The 12,761-nt window shown below is 38.4% G+C and overlaps 1 pseudogene; it reads left to right on the top strand.

Annotated features, from left to right (window-relative positions):
- The first annotated feature begins 205 nt into the window (after positions 1 to 205).
- LOC110134756 (serine/threonine-protein kinase Nek4 pseudogene) overlaps positions 206 to 12,761 on the top strand; it is a 79,188-nt pseudogene continuing 66,632 nt past the window's right edge.

Below are 12,761 nucleotides of genomic sequence, written 5' to 3'. Positions count from 1 at the left end.
TGTGGGTGGGATCAGTATGGGGAAGAGACTGTGAGAGATCAGAGGGAATGGCAGTATGTCATCAAAAAGCTGAAGCTCCAAAATGCCTCAGCTGAGAGCATCAAGTGGCTGAACAGAAAACTCAGCTCTTGTCTCAGCTGAAGGACCCAATGCTATCACCTACAAAGAGCCATGGGAGGGAGGGGAGCATCTGTTGAACATCGTCATGGGCTTCTGCAAAGGAGGTGCTCTGTTCCAAAAATTCTAAGAGCAGAAGGGGAAGCGTCTGCCTGAGAGTTTAGTGGTGGGCTTCCCTGGTGGCTCAGATGGTAAAGAATCTGTCTGCAATGCAGTAGACCCAGGTTTGATCCCTGGGTCAGAAAGATCCCCTGGAGAAGGGAATGGCAACCCACTCCAGTATTGTTGCCTGGAGAATCCCATGGACAGAGGAGCCTGGTGGGCTACAGTCCATGGGGTCACAAAGAGTTGGACATGATTGAGTGACAGACACTTTCATTATCACTTTGGTGGTAGAGTGGTTTGTTCAGATTCTCATGGCCCTGCAGTATTTACATGAAAAATACTTCCTTCATCGAGCTCTGCAAGCTCAAAATGTCTTCCTAACAAGAGCAAAACGTCATCAAAGAGGGTGAATTAGGGATTTCCTGAGTGCTTGAGAACCACTGTGGCATGGCTGGAACACTTATTGGCACATACATGAGCCCTGAATTGTTCTTAAACAAACCCTAAAACTAGAAGTGTGATATTTGGGCTATGAGATGCTGTGTTTATGAAATGGCAATCCTGGAAGCATGCTTTCAATGCAAAAGACATGAATTCTTTGGTTTATTGGATTATTGAAAGAACTGCCACTGATGTTGAAAGATTATAGCCCAGAGTTGATAGAATTGATAAGAACCATGCTGGACAAGAAGCCTGAAGAAAAACCTTCTGTGAGGAGCATTCCTGAGACAGCTTTACATAAAGCACCAAATTTCTTTGTTTTTGGAGGCCACAAAGCCAAAAAAAAACCCAAAATAACATTAAAAATGGTGACTCTAAATTCAAGCCTGTAGCTACAGTGCTTTCTGGAAAGATTGAATTAAGTCATGAAGTAGCTCACCCTCAATCACACTCTTCTGAGAGCTCCAAGGCATATGTAATAGGTGAAGACAAATGTTTGTCCCAAGAGAAACCCATGGCCATTGGCCCTTTGAAGACACCCACAAGTCTGAGAGACCATGACTACAAACCACAAACTACAAAAGCAGTACTGCAGAATCACTAGCTGTGATTTTAGGGTGAATATTAACATCTTTCTCGAAGAAAGGTTAAACTCAATGGATGAAAGCAAGTTCAAGAGAATCAACCAAGACACTCAGATGCCTCTAATAAGCTAGAAGGTAAATGTAATATTTCTCAAGTGAAGGAGAATCTGAATAATAACACTAAATCCAGTGTTCAACCTGAAACCTGAATTTCCACATGGCCCTCTGAGTATGTCACTGGAATAATGAATGAGACAGTGAAGCCTCTGCAGACCCTAAACAAAGACCAAGATTTACCAAAGGACGAGAATCAAGTTGCTGGTGAATGCGTTATAGGAAAACAGGATAGAATCCACCCAGGTTTACAGCCATGCAGCTCTGGGTCTGAACCTTCCCTGTCTTGACAGTAGCTGCAGAAGGAAAGAGAACCAACCTATTGAGCACAATGGGGAAAAGACAGTTCCAAGAGACCCTCCTCATCTTTTGCCTTCTCTTCCCACTGTTGGAAAATTGGATGTCATATCAACACAAAAAGATGCTGAAAGCCAAAGTAGAGTGGTCGCTGGATCTGTGAGCAGTTCCAGGAGCAGTGAGACAACATCATCAAAGGACCAACCATTATCAGCAAGAGAGGGAAGGTAACTAAAGCAGTCGCAAGACGAAACCTTGCTCTCAGGCCCTTCAGTGAGGAAAGCTCCTCAGAGAGACAATATGTGAGTTTCCTTTCCTGAGCAATGCTGCAGTCAGAAGACAAGCATGGAGCAGGACCGGGGTGACCTTCCTCTTGTGGTTCCTCTGGCCCTGCTGGTCTCAGACGAGTGGTCATACAAAGGAAATGAGTGACTGGTACAAATGATGACTCAGACCTTAAATCTGGGCTCTAAAGAGAGCTGTGAAGATCTCCCAATACCAGATTCAGTGTCAGAATCTAAACTTCATCAAAAATACTGAGATTTGGTGATATCTCATGGGAAAGCTGCAGGAGAGGCAGAGGAACTCCACTTTAAAGAACTATATGCAGCCACCCTGCCAGGTTCTGAAAAAATCAGAAGAATGATTGAAGCCTTGAGAACTGATGTAACTCAGGGCCTGTGCATTCAGCTTCTAGAGCATGTGTATGATATTTTTGGAGAGGATGCTGAATTGGAAAGAGAGGTACATTTGCACAAGCACTTGGGTGAAAAGTATGTCTTACACTGTGAAAGCTCACCAGTTCATGATTTTTTTAAAAAATATGATTTTGAGAATTTATCTAGTCTGCCAGAATCAAACTATTTTCAAAGGTTTTTGGCTTAAACAAAAACAAACAAACCTATAACAGTGACTGGAGGCCATTCAACTTGTGGGTCTTTCTTTAATAGGGAAAAAAAGAAAAAAAAGGATGAAACAGTAATAATGAAGCAAGCTTACAAAAGAAAATAACATTTTATTTAGAATATCAGTTTACTATCTTTTCCTATGCTATACAGTAGGACCTTGTTGTTTATCTGTTAGTTTGTATCTGCTAATTCCAAACTCCTCATTTGTTCTCCCCTGGTCTGCAGTTTACGCTTTAGTAACCATAAGTTTGTTTTTTATATCCATGGCTCTGTTTCTGTTTTACATATAATTTAATTTGTCCTTTTTTTAAAGATTATACATACAAGTGACATCATATGATATTTGTCTTTGCCTGACTTACTTCACTTAGTATAATAATCTCTAGCTTCTTCTATGTTGCTGCAAATGACATATTTCATTATTTTTATAGCTCAGTAGTATTCCATTGTATATATACACCACATCTTCATTACCCATTCACCTGCTGATGGTTGTTTAGATTGCTTCTCTATCTTGGCTACTATAAACAGTTCTGCAGTGAACACTGGGGTGCATGCATGTTTTTGAATTATGATTTTCTCCAGATTTATGTTTGTATATCTTGATTGAAACAAGATTGATAGAGAAAGTAAAAATAAGGAACATACTTCTAGTTTTAATATCTTACAGTGCAAATAGAACAAACATTAAAACGACTAGAAAAAAAAGGTATAATGTTGATCACTGTTTTCCAGTCATAAATCCGAATGGTTGATTGAAAAGCTATCTTTTTCATCCTCTTCATTGAAAAGTTTTCGCTCAAAACTGACCATATGGACTTCTATTGTAAAGATTTTCTATCTATATATTCAAGGAGCAGAAGTTCCCCAAGTATGAATATTAGAGATGTGATGTCCTTGAGCTTCTCAGGCACAGATTTATTAGCAATAGGATCTATTTACCTTGTACAGTGTGGTACAGAGAAGTAGATTTTTATTATATATGATATTAGTTTTAGGTTTATAGAAAAGTTGCAAAGATAGTACAAAGAGTTCTATATACCCCACATTCAATGCCCCTTACTATTAATATCTTCTTTTACTATAGTACGTTTATTAAAACTAATGAAGCAAAATATACAAAAAATGAACTGATATACATCTGACTGTAACAGAAGACTAAATCAGAGTAGTACCAGTGGTATTAATAGTATTAATAGTGATATCCACATGATCTAATAATAATAAAAGCTTTAAGTTTGGTTAGAACCCAGGCCTCCAAAATTGTCATCAAAATTCACCACCCACCCCTAGTTGTTTTTTCTCCCCCCCGCTTTGGACAAAAATAGGACCCTGCATTCCCTTTGTTAGCATAATTCAGAGAGAAATTTCCAACATAGAGGAAAGGTATGCACAAGGCTCATATCTGTATTCTTAATAAGCCTGATAAATAATGTTTCTAACATATTTTTAGATTGATACTTATTGAACTGACTCAGGTCATGTGACCCTTCCTCAATCAATCACCATAAGAAATTGAATACATGGATTGGCCAGACTAGCATCAACATCCCAACCTTGGTCCAAGAATATGGTTATCTTTCCAAAATGACTTAATCTAGTTATAGGACAGTGTTTCTTACAAGTAAATTATGTTGCTGATAGGAGAAATAAGACATACTACACACCAAAAGGCAAAACCATCTATCTGCACTATAATGTGCATATGAATAGGTGTCTTAATCTTGAAAGAGTCTCTAAGGATGGATACTAGTTTACAATCAGTTCTAGTCTAAATTGCATCTATAAAAAACTGTGGCTATGTCTTTCTCTGGTAGGAGAAGAAAACTTCTTTTGCATTGGTTATATTGTAAGTTAGTTATTTCTATTTTTAAATTAAAATAGGAAACCATATTCAGGATCAATATTTTACTGATATTTCTCTCACATCTTCATGACATAAAAAAACCCAGATGCCTCTAAAATCATTTTTTCTGATACTCTGTGTATTTGGTCCTTTATGAGGAGGTTGAATAATAACTAGAATATTTCAAGTTTTTATTTAGATTGCAAAAAGTTTCCTACATGAAAATAGAAATAACAATTAATACACTGCTGTTTGGTCCAAGAACTGTGAAAAATGTTTACAAATAAGATATCTTATAATTCATAGAGCAACCAGTTAATGCTATACAATTATTAGTTCCATGCTATAGAGGAAGCAACTGAGTCAAAGGGATAAAGTAAATTTTAAAAGGTCACCAAGCTAGTAAGTAATTTTATCAGATGCCATTTAAGTTTCCTTTCATAGCTTCTTTGCTTCACCTATTCCAGAGGCCTTCGACTTGCCTGGGCCATAGCCACAGAGATCTTTGTGTGAATTCTGAGCAAATTCAGATGACTACAGCAACATCATTCCTTTCTTCATGGAACATATGCAGAACTTTTGTCCTTTGCTCAAAGTCCTTGTTGACACTGAGGCAAAAGATACCATGGGATCATTTGGTGCCTACACCTAAGCAGCTTGGAAATGGGAAGAGATTATAATCTTGAAGGTGAATCTTTGACTAACAGGAAATAGCTGAAAGAAGAGAATAAGTTCTTTTCCAGTCCTCTGCCATGCATAGCCTGTCCTGAGAAGCAGTCATTCATAAGTCTTCTTGGGAGGTACTTCCATAAGATCAAGCATTCAATCACAGAATAGCATGTAGTGGTCAGCTTGGAGGGCACCAGTTATCAGCTTTCCCTGTTTCTCTGTCTTACTTCCCTTTGCCCTCACCCTTGCTCCCCAGGATTGTACTCTTGAATACAATCTTAACATGTAAGCCTTTGTTTCAGGCTCTGTTTCTAAGAAACTTAGTCTAAAACAGTTGGTATCAGAAATGACCCCAGAAAGTGGACCCTTAGGGAAATACATTGAAAACTGCATTACTGACCATTCTCACAGCAATAAGAATCCCATTGCTAGTGCCAAGAGGAACTGGTGATTAGCTCAGGAATGCCGTGACATCACGATTACTAAGGCTTTCCCTTGCGGTTAATTGGGATAAGGTGCAGGTGGAAGATAAGACTTTAGGATGTGCAGTGGCTGTATTGCTTATATGATATGGGGACAATGATAATTATAGGGACTGTGGATTGGGCTGGCTTTTGTTAATGATATTGGAAGCTTTGAAAGAGAAAATGATAGGCTTAGAACAGCCAGTTGCCAACTTGAGGCACTCTGTGAAAGCCAGAGGGCCTCCATGGCTTCATTATGCAGACTCAATATCTCTGAGTCCAGGGCACTCTGCAGAAAGTGAGTCCCCAGATTTAATTTTAAGTGTGACAGAGCTACAAAGGAGACTGAATATGTTGCCTTGAGAGATCTCATCTATTTAGTTCAGGACTTCGGTTGAAAAGAGCAAAATTTTGAGAATTGGATTGGGGGCATTTGTGTGGACTGAACTGAGTATCTTAAACTCTGTATTCCCCTGAATAAGGCACAAGCAGTTCCTTTCCTGTGACAGAAGAGAGGTTTTTTTCCCAGTGTGAAGCCCATGCACCTCACAGAGGCAAATGCCTCCCCCCAATATTGCTTGTGCTCCTCGGGAGCTGTCCCAGCAACATTTATTCTTTCTAGGCTTATTACAAAGCATAAAATTTCAGTATTTCCCCCTGAAGAAAGTTATTTAATTAAAAATTGGAATTGTAGGACCTCATTTATGGGTATAGAGTAGGAACTGGGGAATAATTGTGCAGTGGGTGTTTAAAGTATTAGAGCAGGGTGAAAGAATATAAGGCTTGACAGGCGTCTTAGATTGACTTCCCTGGGAAACAGGCTCTGAGATGGAGATTTGCATGCAAGAGATTTTTTGAGGACCAGTCTTGGAAGCATCACTTATAAAGGGTGAAGAGAACAGGGTTGGGTAAGCAGAGAAGCTAACTGCTATTGCCCTTAAAGAAGTGCCACATGTTGCTCTGGAGTTGAGTGACCATCAAAGTTGTCTGGAGTTGAATCAAGGGAAAAAACCTTTGAATTTCTTCACAGACCACTCATTTGATGTGGGCTGATCCCTCGAGGGAGAGGAATTTGTTTGAGGTAACTCCCCGTGGCCGTGGGCAGTTCTCAGAAGCAGATGCAGCTGCGAGGCATCAACCAAGACTGCCAAAGCTGGAAAAATCATACCTCAATCCTGAGTGGGGAACTGGGCAGCACACCAAAGCAAACAATATAATAAATGAGAATTTATTGAATTTGAAACACTCACTCGTAAATTGAAAGTCAATATTCTGTCAAGAAGTAGAGTCAGTCCTCATAATCTGCGGAGATAATTCTTCAAAACTTGGACACAATAATAACCTAGAGAAAATGAGGTAAGGACTTCAGAACTTCCCTGCCAAATTATGCAGGAGGAAAAAATATTCAAGGAAGTGGCAAAGTTTAGAATACACTTGGATGTGCAACTTAAGAATGCACTATCAAACTACTTTCTTAAAGTATTCCCAGAGACCATTTCCTTCATTGAAGCTACGTGGAATAAAGTACTGGCAGGGTGTGAAAAAGGAACCAACATCCTTAAGAAATGTGATGTTCCCTATCCATATAGGGTTTGAAGGACAGTGGGAAATGTTGCCGTGAAACTGTGCTTTCCAGGACACATAGAAATAATAGGATGCTGGAGAGGAAGAATATAAGTGAGAGTGTTTAATAATCAGAGACAGATAGATTTAATTACTCTAATAGGTAATATTTCTAGAGTTGAAATCAGGGTGTCTTAATACACAGGTATCTGTGATGATAGCAAATAAATCTTGGTATCCTTGAGGAAAGTTAGATGATAAGCAGAATAGTGTGTTATGTGAACTATATAATAAATGAAATAAATAAAATGAGATCTTGTGAACTGGTGTCTTACATCAACCATCATAATGGAGTATTGGGATTCCTCACAAAAATTCTAGACTTAAGTCATTCACAGACCTAGAAGCCATTGATTGAAGGGAAGTCTAGATCTCTTTGAGAATGGACTGTGTAAAATCTCTACAAGTAAGTTAGGTAAATATTCCCATATCTTTTCTAGAAATGACTTGCTTAATACTAGGAAAACTATATTTTGGGCAAGAAGAATGACAGATATTTTAAGAACTATTACATAAGGATATAAACTAAGATTGATGATAGAGGAACTGAAATACCATGAGTGGAGGATCAGGAGCTCAGGTTTGTCTGACTGTCTCACAGTTCAACGATTCCAACATGCCCGCACAACTACCTTACAGTTATTTCTATGTCCCCAAGTGGATAATTAAGTGTGTCATACTCATCTGGAAGAATCTTCACATGGATTTATGCTCTGTGGAGTACAAGCCATTGTAGTTTTAAAAAAGCCAAGGAAAAACCCTCCTGTATCTTGGAAGATATATAAAAAACAATGCTATATTGCAAGAGGAATTACAATGATAAGCACCACCATCAAATACTGAAACAATGCAGGGATACTGGCTCATGTAATATCCCCATTCAATGCACCTACTGAGCTGCTAAAAAAAAAAGAGTCAATAGAAAAAAATGATCCTGATTTGTAGATGACTATGGACAGACTGGGCTTCCCTGGTGGCTCAGAGGTTAAAGTGTCTGCCTGCAATGTGGGAGACTTGAGTTCTATCCCTGGGTCAGGAAGATCCCCTGGAGAAAGAAATGGCAACCTACTCCAGTAGTCTTGCCTGGAGAATCCCATGGACAGAGGAGCCTGGTGGGCTACACTCCACAGGGTCACAAAGAGTCGGACACGACTGAGCGACTTCACTCACTTGTGGACAGACTATGTTAGATTTACCCAGGATGTAGCCCCAACTGCAACTGCTATGTGATGTGATATTTTTATTGATGCAATACCATACACTTGTCACACAGGAATTTGTTTGGAAATGCATTCTCCTTGATTTCTGACAACAAGAAGAAGCAAAAGCAGTTTGTCATCACATAGTAGGGGCAGTGGTATACATTCACTGATTGCCCCAGGGCTATATTAATGCTCAGGCTCATGTTCATGATACACTCTGCAGAAGACTGATCCTCTTGCTATTCTGCAGAACATCATGCTGGTCTACTATAATGATGTATCAGGCTAATTGAACTCAATGATATGGAACTAACAAGTGTTCTATATGCCCTAGGAAGACCCCAGAATGCCAGAGGTTGAAAGAAAACCTGTTGAAGATTATAACAGAAGCCTGCCATATAAGGGAATATATTAGGGGTTCAAGGCAACTGGAGAATATCTAAACATTTTTCAAAGGTGAGTAAACATTTATTACACCTCACATTTCCTAATCACAGTGCTTGGTGGGCCTCTGGGTTTTTGAGAGAGCATTTAGCACCCTTTAGAATATAGTTTTTGTTATTCAGTAGCTCAGTCATGTCCAACATTTTGCAACCCCATTGACTGCAGCATGCCAGGCTTCCCTGTCCTTCACTCTCTCCCAGACTTCGTTCAAACTTCATGTCCATTGAGTCAATAATTCCATCCAGTCATCTCATCCTCTGTTTCCCCCATTCTCTTCTTGTCTTCAGTCCTTCCCATTATCAGGGTCTTTGCCTGCTTTTTGTATCAGGTGGTCAAATTACTGGAGCTTCAGTTTCAGCATCAGTCCTTCCAATGAATATTCAGGTTGATTTCTTTTAGGATTGACTGGTGATCTCCCTGCTGTCCAAGGGACTCTAAGAGTCTTCTCCAGCACCACGATTCAAACACATCAATTCTTCAGCACTCATTATTTTTTTATTTTCCAACTCTCACATCCATACATGACTACTGGAAAAACCATAGCTTTGACTAGATGGACCTTTGTTGGTAAAGTGATGTCTCTCTGCTTTTTAATATGCTGTCTAGGTTTGTCATAGTTTTATTCCAAGGAGCAAGTGTATTTTAATTCCATGCTGCAGTTACCATTTGCAGTGATTTTGGAGCCCAAGAAAATGAAGTCTGTCACTGTTTCCATTGTTTCCCCATCTATTTGCCATGAAATGATAAGACCAAATGTCATGATCTTCATTTCATGAATGTTGAGTTTTAAGCCAGCTTTTTCACTCTTCTTTTTCACCTTTATCAAGAGGTTCTTTAGTTCCTCTTTGCTTTCTGCCATTCAAGCAGTGCCATCTGAATATCTGAAGTTGCTGATATTTCTTCCGACAATCTTAATTCCAGCTTAACCTTCATCCAGCCTGGCATTTCACATTATATACTCTGCAGATAAGTTAAATAATCAGAGTAACAGTATACAGTCTTGACATACTCCTTTCCCAATTTGAAATGAGTCTGTTCTTCCATGTCTGGTTCTAACTATTCCTTCTTGACCTGAATACAGGTATCTCAGGAAGCAGGTAAGGTGGTCTGGTACTCCCATCTCTAAGTTTTCCACAGGTTGTTGTGATCCACACAGTCAAAAGGTTTGGCATAGTCGATAAAGCAGTAGATGTTTTTCTGAAACTCTCTTGCTTTTTTGATCATCCAATGATTGTTATCAATTTGATCTCTGGTTTCTCTGTCTTTTCTACATCTATCTTGTACATCTGAAAGTTCTCAGTTCATGTACTGTTGAAGCCTAGGTGGAAGGATTTTGAGCATTACCTTGCTAGCATGTGAAAGGAAAGCAGTTCTCTGATAGTTTGAACATTCTTTGGAATTGCCCTTCTTTGGGATTGGAATGAAAACTGACATTTTCCAGTGCTGTGGAAACTGCTGAGTTTTCTAAATTTGCTAACATATAGAATACAGCACTTTTACAGCATCATCTTTTAGGATTTGAAATAGCTCAGCTGGAATTCCATCACCTCCACTAGCTTTGTTTGTAGTCGTGCTTCCTAAGGCCGACTTGACTTCACACTCCAGGACATCTGGCTCTAGGTGAGTGACCACACTGTCGTGGTCTTCTGGGTCATTAAGATCTTTTCTGTACAGTTCCTCTTTGTATTCTCACTACCTCTTCATAATATCTTCTGCTTCTGTTAGGTCCATACCGTTTCTGTCATTTATTGTGTCCATCTTTGTATGAAATGTTCCCTTCGTATAATTTTCTTGAAGAGATCTCTAGTCTTTCCCATTCTATTGTTTTGAAGAGAATATTGTTATGACTCTGAAAACATGCTGTTTTTGGTAGGGCTACAAGTATTCTGTAGTGAATGAAGACCCTGGTGCATCCTGCTTTGACCCAGAGATGTCAGAGTGCTAAATGTATCTGGCACATTTAGGATGTTACACTGAATCTCTGACATGCCCCAGCAGGAAAATTAGCATGTAGATTCCTATCCTATAGAACAAGGTCAAGGTTTCCACAACTGAGATATTAAATATCATTGAAAACATTAATTCCTAATATATTACTAGGCCATAGCAGCAAGGTGTCCTGACTATTGCACACCAAATGCTTATGTAACAATATCTATTTATCCTAACTTGGGTATTATTAGACAGGCTCAGTTGTAAGTTTGAGTGTGTAAAGTAGCAACCCATCATATGAGGGACTTGTTATATTGGATCTGAGCTGAGCGGATGTAGAAATCATGAGAATATTCGTAGAACTGATGGCCAGAAATCCTGTGCCTTTACTATCATCTTACCTCTATTTCATTCACATTTCTCCCTCAAGGTTAGGGTTAGCCTTCTGGTAGTATTTCCTGTGAACAACTATGTAGAATAAATATAAAATCAGGCATGCTTCACAGATAAGCTGACTTAAAGGAAATGTTGTCCTTAAATGAGATTCTGTGACTAACTAGACTTACATGTCACAACTATGGAGGTATCATGTTGTTTTAAGTACCTGGATACTGAGGTGAGAATTAGTAGATTTGAGAACTGGTCAGTCAGATAGATACTTCTTACATGTTATTGCAGATCATCTCAGCCTCATTATCTCTGGAACCACTGACTGTTCTAGACTAAGCTGTTATTGTGATAACCTATTCTGAGAAGATTCTGAAAAGAGTCACGAGGCACAATCCAACAGTGGCTCAACTTATGGATGTTCTGAAAACCATTGATCTCCTATTTTGGAGCTCTTCTACTCCCTGATGAGAAAGATACTGTTGGTCTGTTCAGGGACTCCATGCAAGCAACCCAGAAATGAAAGCTAAATCACAGTCCAGTAGGTGAAACTTAATCATTAAGAGATTACAGCCAAAGTTAACATTTCAAATTCCAGAAATAAGTGTCTTGAGAAAATTTTGCTTATCTTTTGGAAGTTTATCTCAAGAGTTTAAAGACCATCTTAGTAACACATTCTTATATTTACTCTCCCTTTTTTTTTTTTTGATTGTTTTCCTCTTACTTCTGTTTTTTTTAGTAAAATAGACATGCTGAAATCTTTGCTTCAGGCTGTGCTGTCTATCAGAGTAAGGCAGGAAAGATGGGGGTTGAGCAGAGGAAATCAAACCTTTAACCTGCTGTTAGCCACGACTATCCATGAATACTTCAAGTGCCAATAACCTCTCCTTCATTTGTCCCCATGTTTAAATAATCTAAATAAATATGCTACTGTTTTACCTATTATGTTATATATATATATTTTTTTCTCAAGAATCTTTATGTCTTTGAGACTTAGATACTGCAGTCTTTAAGATCAGCCTGTCATCTTCTAATTAAATGCTACTTATCAATTCTCTGTGGTAATTTTGTTGTGTACAATATAGCCCTTTAAGAAGTAAAATAAAACCACCATATATATTCTACTTAAGATTAATTGTAACTATGGCACCTCAGCAAAACATGTAAACTTAGTTCATTGTCAGATAGTAGTAGTAATAACATAAAAATATCCTTTAGGATGTTAAAATGTCTGTAAAATATTTTTTTGTAATAAACATAGTTTCTAAACCTTTAGAGGAGAAAGAAGAGGAAAGTTAATATAAGAAAAACTTAGCGTGTACATAACTTTAAGTTAATCACATCAATGGCCAAGAGGGAAAAAAGTGAGCTGCCTTAAAACATCTTTTAATAAAATACATTAATGAAGGATGTTTAAAAATGAGCATCTGTTATAACACCAAACATTTCTCACATGTTTATTTTGCAAGTTTGTACCAAACCAAGTGCTAAAATTATTTTTGGTACGTTAGAATAAAAATACACGCACCCGCATAAACACACAAACAAAGATAATAAAAGACAAAAGCCCAACAGTTAGTTCTAAGCTTCCTAGTGATCAGGACAAAATAGAAAAATATATTTCTTGT

This window comes from Odocoileus virginianus, chromosome 18 (assembly GCF_023699985.2).
Source record: "Odocoileus virginianus isolate 20LAN1187 ecotype Illinois chromosome 18, Ovbor_1.2, whole genome shotgun sequence".
Classification (NCBI taxonomy): Eukaryota; Metazoa; Chordata; class Mammalia; order Artiodactyla; family Cervidae; genus Odocoileus; species Odocoileus virginianus.
The sequence above is the reverse complement of the archived record's forward strand: the minus strand, read 5'-3'. Positions and strand labels throughout refer to the sequence as shown.